Here is a 12,896-nt window from a genome sequence, read left to right as displayed (position 1 = left end):
AGGAAGAAACGACGCAGGAGCTTGGAACTCGGGAACAACAAACATAAGCCCCTAAAACAAACAACTCAGTGAAATCACACAGTCTGACAAAAGTACACCAGCACAGTTCGGTTTGCTAGGTCCAATCATGATGGAGTCAACTTCTGTTTACAAATAAGAGCGAATAAAAGAAACTGTCGAAATCAGGATACAGAATTTTCACTCCTATCGAATTGGCACAAAGTCTGCTATAGAATTTTAAAATGCCGTGTTTCTTAATATTTCAGAAAGTTCTTAACTTAAAGCAAGTTAAATTTAACACTATCTTAACCCTTTCCCGTCCGCATTTTCACTCCGCTTATCCCCAGATTTCAACCTATTATTTAGCAAAAACTGAAACAGACTGTATTGTTTCAGAAAAAGTTAAATACAGTAAAAACTATTGACCACAATGAATTCAAATTTTCAATAACATTAGAAAATATACCATCACATCCATTTCTCTGTTTATTGAGTCATAATGTGTTTTTCAACCCCGCCCCCTCCCCATCCTCGTGATACTCGACACAGAGACAGTCTGCATTTGTCACATTCCCATGTTGTCTGAATCCCTCAAAACCAATAATCACGTGATTTTGGAAGTGGAATGATGCCCAATGATGCCCATGTATATGAGATTTTATTTCATCTGGGCAAGTGTCTTCCCATTCTGTTTTTATCTTACCGGAATGCGACTGTTTGAAGGCTGAATTGTTATATGCGCAATAGGCTATGTCACTGAATAATTTTTCTCCTCCTAACATACGTAAAAAGCAATCTCTTTCCCTTAATACTCTTTCCGAAGTATGCGCAGGTTCAACACCAAACGTAATATTTGTGTTACTTGAATTGCCGTGGCATCGCCATCAGATCCGATTTATCGATATTCGTTTTCTTGCTTGCTTGTTGTTTAAAGGGGCCTAACATCGAAGGTCATCGGCCCATATTCGTTTTCATTCATATCACTGTTATCACTAAAATTATATTTGTTGATATATTATTCACTCATTAAAAATTCACCTGCACCCCTACTCAAGGATCCTGTGTCACTTTCTTCGCCCATATTCACCTCAGTTTCAATATACGCGATATTCAATCCCGCCATGTTTACGAACGAAACAGCTGACCCGCGCTCGCGAAAGTTCAAGACCGTTGCCTAGGCAAGGTCAAGATAGATTATCTCTCTTCCTTTATTTCCTAAGACTTGTAGATTGCACTGCGTGTTCATAAATGCCTTATAAACACTTTACTGATGAGAAAAATAAAAAAAAAAAAACTATCGCACAGATCGCAGACGAATGCAGATAATGCAGCCGGGCGCTTTCGGGCGCTAAGGACCGGAAGGATAAATGAACAGTCCTGCGCTTTCGGGCGCTAAGGGCTGGGAAAGGTTCAGCCATTAAGCCAAGACCATTTCCGTGCTGCCCATGAACGCCCCAGGAGAAGTGGAAATAAAAGCTTCCGCTATCCGTAAAATCTGCACTAGGTAGTATAGTATGATTTGCTGTATGTCTGGCTGCCTATGGAGCCAGGGTTTAACATGGTAGTCATTTGCAATGAAGGCTGAGTGAACCAAAATCGTATATGCCGCTCAGAAATTTGACATCATCTTTCTACATTTTTCGATTCCTTGACGGAAAATCCAAAACCATTCATAAACGGATATTTATCTGGCAGTGAGCCCGTTTAGTGTTCGCAGGATTATTCTCTCATTTCGTAGGCAAGTTATGTGCCGAACAATGTGTTTCTTTGAAGATGTTGCTATATACCTAAAGCTCGCTCAGCAGAGAAAAATGCAACAGATTGCAGCCCGTATTAGGGAAACTAACCGACCGGCCTCCAAATCAGTTCACACAGAACAATATTTTTGAAAATAAATTGTACATTTTTGCAATGTTTTACTGCTGGAAAACAGGTTATATCTGGTATAATTATCTTTTACCCCCTGTGGATGGAGGATGCAAACGAACACTACAATCACGGTATCCCTCTACATACTATGTAATGTTTAAAACAGTTCAGTTCAGAAAAATAATTCTTTAGACTTGTGTGCTTTTACAACTTTTCACTATGTCCGCGAAATTCTGTAAATAAATTTTAATGCTGATTTGAACCACAAAAATTTATTTCAAACAGTCTACATTAAGCCCTATCACATAACAATAATTTTAAGTGTTAGAAGAGAAGAAATTAAGAGTTTAGATACGAAATTACGTTTTCCATTTTAATTTTACCCTTTCTTGTGTACCAGCTCAAAGCCTGAATTCCAACCAGCATTTATCTAAGGGGTGTTACCATTCGAACCTAACGCAAATAATAAACAACCAAAAATATATAGATTCGGAATCTCCAATTAATATATGGGCGCCATCTAATTAATAGTACACCCCCTATGGGTGGGGGACACAGATGAAGAATACACCCACGGCATCCTCTGTCTGTCGTAAGAGGCGACTAAAAGGGGCAACGGGGCTCTCAATTTGGGAGCGTGAGTTGGCAACCACGGGGCCCTTAGCTAAGTCCTGGCATTGCTTCCACTTACTTGTGTCAGCTCCCTAAATTTAGTCCATCATGTCCGACCTCCCTTGATCAACTCCTGTTCTTTTCCGATCCCGACGGTATTAGAGTATTCGAGGCCTACGGAGTCTTTCATTATCACGCCCTTCGTAGCCCTTGCCTTTCTTCTCCGTTACTTCAATTTTCGAAGTGACGGATCCATTCATTCTTCTTTTTTCTCCCCCTTTACCCCTGTGGGTGGGGGGCGCAGACAAATAATACACCCACGGTATCCCTGCCTGTCGTGAGAGGCGACTAAAAGGGGTGACCGAGGGATGATTGAATTAGAACCATGAAACTACTTGTGATTCGTACCATCACGCGGGGAACACCATGGGTTGCCTGTACTTGCGAGTAGTACCACTATATTAGGTACGAAATTGGTTTGTGATTAGTTGCAGGAAAGAGTGGGTTCCCCTGTGGGTTTCCAGTACCCGTGCGTCGTACCGATGTGAGCAACACCGTGGGTCTGCGTTGCCTGTGATTATTACCCACTATGTGAGGAACACCAAGGGAATACCGGTACCCGTGACTAGTACACCTAGGTGAGGAACCTCATCAGTTTGCGTTGGCTATGAGTGGCGCCATTGTGTGAGAAACACCATAGGTCTGCGTTACCTGTACGAAGTAATGTGCGGAACACCGTGAGTCTTCGCTACTTTTGATTAGTACCCCAACATGACAAATACCATGGTTCTATTACGACATGTACCATTCTGAGGGGCCTTAGACCTGGATTTTGGACCCCTTTAGACATCAAGCATCACCGATTCAGGATTGTGCTTTATAAGTGGTCCCTTGGTCAGTAATACTATTATTTATGTTCTTTATTGAGTTGGATCCACTGTTTTTTCTGTTTTTTTGGTCCATGACCATCCATTCATTCTTCATGACGTTTTTTTTTATTTGGGTCAGTGGATGACTTTGATTTTTTTGTTGTCATTTCATTTCGTACCATTAGGGGCCGATTACCTCGATGTTAGGCCCCTTTAAAAACAAGCATCGTCATAATCATCGTCATCATTAGTACCACCTCGCGGGAACACCGATGGTCGCCTTTACTGGTGGGTAGTACCATTATATTAAATACACCAGAGGTTTGTGGTTAGTAGTAGCAGAGACTGGTTCACTGTGGGTTTCCAGTACCCGTGATTAGTACTATTGTGTAGTCTACGCTACTTCTGATTAGTACCCCAACATGACAAATACCGTGGTTCTACTTTACTAGCGATAAGTACTATTATGAGGGGCCGTTGACCTGGATTTTGGCCCCCTTTACCCAACAATCCTGCTCGATTCAGGATTGTGATTTAGAAGTGGTCCCTTTGTCAGTAATACTATTTTTATGTTAGTTTTTAGGTCGGATCCACTGATTGTTTTAAATTCATATCCCTCCATTCATGACTTTTTTTATTTTAGTCAGTGGATGATTTTCAACTTTTAATCTGTCACATTTCGTACCATTAGGGGCCGATGACCTAGATGTTAGGCCTTTTAAACAACAAGTATCATCATCATAATTAGAAGTACAGGGTAAAACGGGGCACTCAAATTATTAATCTTAAGGCTCATCATAAAACCAACTATAATCACATTCTACGCACCTGCTACGCAGGCGTAGCAGGGGGAGAGGTGATACTCCCACGTGGCGCGTCCCAGGTGGCGGATAGGGGGGTCCTCACCGGCTTGCCGGCGGACTTGAGGGAAATAAAATACCTCTCGCGGACCAAACACACACCCCCTGTGGGTGGGGGACGCACATGTAGAATACACCCGCGGTACCCCCTGCCTGTCGTATGAGTCGACTAAAAGGGGCGACCTAGGCGCGGACATGGATTGCGGTTTGGTATAACGTGTTGGACCTCCTGTGGATGGGAGGGGTCGAGTACATTCACAGGTAATCCCTGCCTGTCGTAGAAGGCGACTTAAAGGGTCATGTGGCCATGGTCCCCTCTTTATTTTATTATTATTTTTCCGAGGGTCAGATGTAGACCATTCAAAATTTTGATGTGCGTGCTGCCCGGAGATGGGCCTCTTACGTGTGCGATTACGCCCAAAAGCCCGCAACTGTCCACCCAGGACCATTGCGTGGTGGGAGCGCCATGTACCTTGGCAGTGGTATCCGCCTGACAACACAGGTCCCCGCACAGCCGAATGCCAGAAGGACATATTATTATTAATTATTTTTATTTTTTCTCTATATTTAGTGCTCTGTAAACGCTATGGGGTACATGCTATTGCGGGTGACTGGAGGAAGGGAGTCTTAGTACTCATTGCCTCAGTCATGCCGTATTAGGCATCGTCCAACATCGGACCCCGGGCAATACCTGCTACGACCAGGTGGGTATTGCCTTGGCTGCTTGGTTCGGCTACAGAGACCCCTGATCGGAGTGGGTGGCATTCGGGGAGGATGCTATCGGGCATGGCTTCCAAACGAAGTCGGCTCTCACAAGGTGGTCGCCCACCTAAGTCTTTAACTTTTGCTTCCCTGAGAGGTTCAACTCCCTGGGAACATGCGCAGCGTGAAGGAATGGGATCCAGCTTCCCTAGGTTTCTGGTCGCTACCAGAACCGATGGGAACGATTTTAAGCTGGTGAAGTCGATCCTTTTTAGTCGGCACATCGAAGGCGTCTATGGCGAACTGGAGGAACTGAAGAAAATGCGCAACGGTAGTTTGCTTCTAAAGACTCGTACAGCACTGCAAGCTGATCAGTTGCTTAAGTGCGAGCACTTTGGCGAAATCCCCGTCAAAGTGGAGGAGCATAAATCCTTGAACCTGGTTCGCGGAGTCATCTTTCATCGCGACCTTATTTTGAACACTGACGACGAGTTGATGGAAGACATGAAGAACCGTGGCGTGACACACGTCCGGCGCATTACGCGCAAGGTCAACGGTGAAGACGTTGCCACTGGTGCCTTCATTGTCTCTTTCAAGTTGTCAGTGTTACCAGAGAAAGTCAAGGTAACAACTTATCGTTGCGATGTGAGGCCGTACATCCCGCCTCCTATGCGATGCTATCAATGCCAGCGATTCGGACATATGGTATCTCGCTGTTCGAATCAGGCTGTATGTGGTACATGTGGACGAGTAGCTCACGGCGCGGAGGAGTGCACAACTCCATACAAGTGCACTAACTGCTCCGGTTTTCATTCTCCTCGGGATCGGAACTGTCCGACATACCTGAGTGAGAAGAAGATCCAGGAGATCAAGACCCTGGATGGTCTTTCCTACCAGGAAGCGCGCCGTAAGTTTAATTCTACGAATACACCTGCCCGTACACTCGACTATAGGTTGATAGCTCAGAGTCTTCCAGGTTCGTCATTCACAACCTCGACACCTGTCCAGACCGCTGCGCCCAAGGCGACTGTTGCTGCTCCCAGCAACGTCGCGAATAGTCAAAGCTCGAAGGGGGGGACCACCCCACCTTCGACCAACCAGAAGTCTGTGCCGGCTGGCAGTTCCCAGCCGGCACAGCAAGGGGGGAAGACTAAGTCTCCCCCCCCCATGAGGTCGACGAAAGTCGTGCCCCAGCCGGCGGAGGCGGCATCGTCGACCAGGGCTGGGAAACCATCTCCCAGCCCGTCTAAACTCGAAAAAAAGAAGGGGAAGAAGAGCGCCCGTCCTGAGCGCTCTCGGACTTCCCCTGCGAAGGAGAAGTCATGCCCCCCATCTGGGGGATATGAGTCTGCGCCAGGAGGCACTCCCGCTCCAAAACCGGCGCGCTCTCCTCGTAGGGGACCCCCTCGCGCCCGAAAAGCGTCGAAGTTCTGGGCGACACCCCTGCCATCTTTCGATGACGGAATGGATGTCGCACTGTCCTCTACATCTACGGATGTAGAACTAGATAGTGTTTAGGCTTACGAGCACCTTTTCGCTCATAACCTAACACTCCTTTTATAGTCCACACTATGGCACTGTTACAGTGGAATTGTAACGGTTATGACGGGCATCTTGCTGAGTTACGTCAGCTTATTAGTGAGTACGCAGCGAGTATAGTCTGTCTTCAGGAGACCAATTTCAGACCTGGTCATCATACGGTCTTGAGGCATTTCAAACTATACTCGACAGAACGATACTATGCTCACCGGGCTTCCGGAGGCGTTGGCATTTTTGTACGTTCTGATAGCTACAGCGAAGAGGTTCCATTAAGAACCCCTCTTGAGGCTGTAGCTGTTCGCGTCTCGCTGCCTGTCATAGCAACAGTGTGTAATGTTTATCTTCCACCTGGCCAGCATCTGAACATCAATGATGTCGCTGATCTTATAGATCAGCTTCCACCACCCTTCCTCTTATTGGGCGATTTTAACGCCCATCACCCCATATGGGGCTCTGAAACACCTTGCCCACGAGGAAGAGAGCTGGGAACACTTCTAACAGATCTGGATTTATGTATTTTGAACTCAGGGGAACCAACTCACTTTAGTGTACGTTACGGCACATACTCTCGCATAGACGTAAGTCTATGCAGCCGTACGTTGGTTCCACTGTTTCGGTGGAATGCACACGATGATCTCTGTGACAGTGACCATTTTCCCATCATTCTTACTTTGTTGAAACATAAACCCGTCGAGGCTCCCCCTCGATGGATTCTTCAACATGCTGATTGGCCAAAGTACACATCACTAGCTGTCTTTACCGATGATGTCAGGCGGACCGTCGGCGAGGAAATAACTTACGTCACCCAAGTTATTCTTGCTGCTGCTGAGGAGTCCATTCCGTTTTTCTCGGGGGCTCCTCGCCGAAAACTCGTTCCTTGGTGGAGCGATGAAATAGCAGCAGCCATCAAAGAACGCCGTCGCGCTCATAAACGTTACCGTCGACAGCCTACTGTGGCCAACTTGGTAACATTTAAGAAACTCCGCGCTAAGGCGCGAGTTCTTATTCGACAAAGTAAGAAGGCTTCATGGGAGAGATATGTGTCGTCCATGACGTCACATACTCCATCATCTCAAGTGTGGACGAAACTTCGACGAATTTCGGGTATTCAAGGATCATCTGCTGTACCGGGAATTTCCATTGCAGGCAGTGTCGCCACTGATCCCCTCGCGATTGCTAATCATCTCGCTAGTCATTTCGCGGATGTCTCTGGCTCCGGGAATTACAATCCTGATTTCCTCCCTCTGAAGCGGGAGGCAGAACGTCATCACCTTAGTTTTGCCACCCATGATTCAGAGGACTACAACGTGCCCTTTACGGAGTGGGAACTCCGCAGCGCCTTAGCGCTTTGCAAGGACACGTCTCCTGGACCGGACAACATCCATAACCAGATGTTGAAACACCTTAGTGATGATAGTTTACTATATCTCCTTCGTGTGTTCAACCGAATCTGGACAGAGGGTGATTTTCCGTCTCAGTGGCGAGAGGGCATAGTCATCCCTGTCCTCAAGCCTGACAAAGATCCTAAGTATGCAGGAAGTTACAGACCGATTTGTCTTACAAATTGCCTGTGTAAGCTATTTGAGAGGATGGTAAATCGCAGACTCGTGTGGTGTCTGGAGAAACATGGACTTTTGTCCGAGTACCAATGTGGATTTCGAGCCGCTCGATCCACCACAGACCACTTGGTACGCCTGGAGAGCTCTATCCAGGATGCGTTTCTCCGCAAACAGCACTTGGTAGCTGTCTTCTTTGACTTGGAGAAGGCCTACGACACCACCTGGCGATATGGCATCCTTTCAGTCCTGCATCAATGGAGATTCCGAGGTAACTTGCCGGTATTTATTGCGAATTTTTTGTCCCTTCGTCTATTCCGTGTCCGAGTAGGGAGGACATATTCGCAATACCACGTTCAAGAAAACGGAGTCCCACAGGGATCGGTTCTTAGTGTCACTCTGTTCGCGATTGCCATAAACGGTATTGTCGCTGCTGCTGGTCCAGCCGTAATACCGTCCCTATATGTGGATGATTTTGCTCTGCACTATAGCTCGTGCAGTATGGCAGTCGCAGAGCGACAGTTACAGCAAGCTATTAGGAGGGTGGAGAAGTGGACCTTAGAACATGGCTTTCGGTTTTCTGCAGCAAAGACCTCCGTTGTCCACTTTTGTCGTCAACGTACTCTTCACCCTCATCCTGAGCTTTATCTAGGAAATGTCGTTCTTCCAGTTGTTGACACCTACCGATTTCTTGGGCTCCTTTTTGACAGTAAATTATCGTGGGAGCCACACGTGCGGGAGCTAAAAGTGCAATGCACCAAGAGGCTTAACCTCTTGAAGTTTCTTAGCAGCACTAATTGGGGGGCTGACCGTGTGGTGCTCCTGCGATTCTATCGGGCACACATTTTATCCCGGTTAGACTACGGCAGTGCAGCATATGGCTCCGCAAGACCAAGCGTTCTTGCGAAGCTGAACAGTATCCACCACAGCGGGGTTAGGTTGGCGACGGGAGCTTTTCGTACTAGCCCCATCGCTAGCCTGATCGCTGAGTCTGGTGTGCCGCCTCTACACCTGAGGCGCCAGCAACTACTACTTACATATGCTGCAAATTTGCGACAGATGCCACTTCATCCGAGCTATCCCTGCGTGTTCAACAATGGCAACCGCTTGTTGTACGTTGCTCATCCACGTGCGACGCGGCCGGTTGGGATACGCTTGGATAGCAGTTATGAATTGTTTGACGTACCTTCGATTCCTTGCCTTGTCAGACAACCAAGTGGGGTACCTCCGTGGGTTGTGCGACGACCTGAAATCATCCTGGATTTGCACACTGGCCCGAAAGGAGACACGGACCCTTCGATTTATCGGAGGCTCTACCTGTCCGTTGTTGGCCGCTATCCAGGTTCAGTCGTCGTTTACACGGATGGTTCAAGGACAGATACGAAGGTGGGCTGTGCGTTCGTTGTCGACAATGATCGGTTTCTTTTTGCTCTCCCGGATACCTGTAGTGTGTACACGGCAGAGCTCTATGCTATCTGTGAGGCTCTGCGGTACGCACTAGACAATGAGCGCCGACACTTTCTTGTGTGTACTGACTCCTTGAGTTCGCTTCAGTCTATTGATACCTGTTTCCCTCGACACCCTCTGGTGCAGCAGATCCAGGACCTGCTGGCCGGGTGTTCGGATGCCGGCACTAGAATTACGTTTGTGTGGCTCCCCAGCCACATGGGCATAGAGGGAAACGAGTTAGCAGATCAGGCTGCCAAGGAGGCAGTTACACTGCCCCGGTTGCCTTTCAAGGTTCCAGCAAGTGATATTCGCTCTCAGCTGAGACATCTGGTTATGTCTCATTGGGAGATGGAGTGGCAGGCCATCCCACTTCCCAATAAGCTGAGAGCGATAAAAGGAACAACGAAGGTATGGAGGACTTCCCTGCGGGCTTCACGGAGGGAAGCCGTGGTATTATGTCGCCTTCGGATCGGCCACGGTATCTTGACGCACTCCCATCTACTGAAAGGAGAACCCCCTCCGGTGTGTACCTGCGGCGACCATCTTACCGTGGTACACATCCTTACGGAGTGCGTGGACCTGGTCGATCTGCGCCGTAGTATTAACCTTCCGAGTACTATCTCCCTTATCTTGCGCGATGACGAGCAGTCAGCAGACCTCGTCATCCGCTTTATGAGGGATAGCGGTCTGTTTTATCGTGTGTGATGTTGTCCTTTGTCCTAGTGTTGTTTATGTCAGTTGCGCTTTTATTTCATTGACTTCATTTTATTTTGTGTTGCGCATTTTAATGTGTTATTTGAACGTCTAACGTAAATTATGTGTTAATATCTGTATTACTGGGCAATGCCTTATTCCTTCAATTTCCTGTACTTTCTCTTATTTTAATAGAACATAAGGCATTGCGTATTAGATCCACTGACTGTTTTAATCTCACCCTCATTTTTCTTCATCACCATTTTTTTTTAACTCTAGTCAGTGGATACTTTTTAAAATTTTAACTTCATGTCTCATGTCATTCATTTCGTTCCATTAGGGGCCGATGACCTTCGATGTTAGGCCCCTTAAAACAACAAGCATCATCATCATCATCTATAATCACATTAAATTCAGATCAAGGAAAAATGGGAGGTTCCGTCCTAGAAAAGGGGGCGGATATTTTAAACGGTCATTGAGATTTTACTATTCTACAAGAAAAAGAATTTGGAACTGTTTCCTTGCAAATGCTTAAAGAGAATTTAATTTAATTTTCCTGTTGAACACACACACAAAAATATGTTGACCCTTATTTTGCCTATAATTTGGCAAATAATCCCTGGAAATTTACATAGTAGACCACCCATCCACTTGGGTGGTGAACCGTGAACTTGGGTTGAAACACGACCCTCGTGACAACACTACTACCAATAATGGTCGAGGCAATTTACCTGTTCGTAAGGTGGACGCGATCACATCAATTATGTCATCGCCTCCACTTTTATTGATACGAGACCAACCCTGGATTGTGTAATACCGTCCCCGGGTTCCTAACCCAAAATATGCTATTGTTAACGGAATGAACCACAAAGGGTATCTAACCTAAACGTATGGATTTGCCAACATATTTAACATCATAAGCTTTGCTTATTATTTACAACAACTTGATATTATTACATAATTTCGCCAGCTGAATTTCCTACACTTAGTCAACATCCTCATCAGAAATAATCCATAAAGAACGATTTCATTATTATTATTATTATTATTATTATTATTATTATTATTATTATTATTATTATTATTATTACGGAGGTTGGTGGATCATCATCGGAAGGAAGGTGCCGGGGTGAATGGGTCTAACTACAAAGACGAGATATGAATTAAAATTTCATTAAAGGTTATATTAACAATATTCACACAGAATTTCAAAATTTAACAAATAACAACAAGTCAACAAATAGCCGACAATCAGGTACAAGACCAGGCAAAGCCGAGATTCAGAACAATTCTGGGCCTTACGCCCCTCGCTTTACAATTCCCTTGAGCTCCTAGTTCGAATATACCAAGCACAATACTTTCAAGGGCAGAAAACACCTTCATTCAAGGAGCACTTGGTCCAAATTACAACATCAGGCCTCCCAGAGGCACTTTTACCACACAAGAAAAGAGCTGAGCCGCTCTCAGTTTATCAAGCCTCTTCAAGGCAATAGCAGACTTTACAATTGCTTGTCAACAAGGCACAACTTGCAAAAATGAAACGGGGGTACCTCGTACCCAACCGATTGGGCCTTAGTAGAAAAGAACAGGTTAAGTAAATGGCCCGAAAAACCAAGAGTAATGGAGGCGAGTATTTGCACTCCTACACATGCATCCTTAAAACCTAAAAGGCACTAGGCCAATGACACAGGGGCTGTTCCAAACCTATGGAGGTGACCCGTATAAGAAGGAAATTTTAACATTACGGAAGAGAAAAATTCAGTTCCCAAAACGTAGTCACCTCAAACCAAAATGAAGGGGAGCTCGAGAGGGTAAATCACTCTCTATCCCCGAATTCCAGCTACAAATTTAATTAAGTTTTTACATAAGACGGCAGAAAATTGCGTATTTGGGAAATTAGGTTACATTGTAAATGTTTCGAACCTTTCTAGCGGGTTAAACTGCTGAGCTAGCAAGAAATAAAGATGTTAAAAGGCCATTACCTTACAGAAGACCTGCTGCCTGATGAAAGAGGCACTTCCCGCCTCCTGATTTACGTCCACACACTTAGCAAGTTGTTAATCAAGTGGCCACGAGACGTGAAAATCAGCAGTTAATAAACCCTCGGGGAAAGTTCGAGACCTTTCATGAATAATCAAGCCACACCCTCTTACTTTATTGGCCAATTTTGAGGGTACATTCAAAGTCGAAGAAGAAATACATGATTAGTGGGAAATTAATTACAGAAATTCGGGATTGGCTAAATTCAAAACTGGAGGAAAGAAAAGATAAATATTGCCAACCCACAAACGAATGAACGAAATTTATTAAAGAAAAAAATCTTATGAGTACAAAATTTCTTCAAAAAGTTCCTTCACTAGGCACCAGGGTGCATGATTCTAGTTTTTAGCAGAGACACCTATGAGAGAATGTTCACACTTCTTGCCAAACGGGAAACAAAACAAGTAGAAATGTACACAGTTCAGGAAACTTCACCAGAACAAAAATTTTTGTGGCGCCATCTTCAGAGAAAATTTATAAGTTAGTCCAGTTTTAAGTTCAGTGTTTCTCCAGTAGAGGAGTTCCAATTGGCGCACGATTTAAACGTGCGGCGTAAAGGTGTACCTCCTGGTACAATTACTATTATTATTATTTCCATCAGTGGAGATCATCATTATCCTAACACTTAATCATCCTCGATTTGATATTTTAATATAAATTTTCACCATTACTATTATGCTCAGAAATAATATCGTAAATTCTTCTTT

Source organism: Anabrus simplex, chromosome 4 (genome assembly GCF_040414725.1).
Source record: "Anabrus simplex isolate iqAnaSimp1 chromosome 4, ASM4041472v1, whole genome shotgun sequence".
Classification (NCBI taxonomy): Eukaryota; Metazoa; Arthropoda; class Insecta; order Orthoptera; family Tettigoniidae; genus Anabrus; species Anabrus simplex.
Note: the sequence above shows the minus strand (reverse complement) of the source record.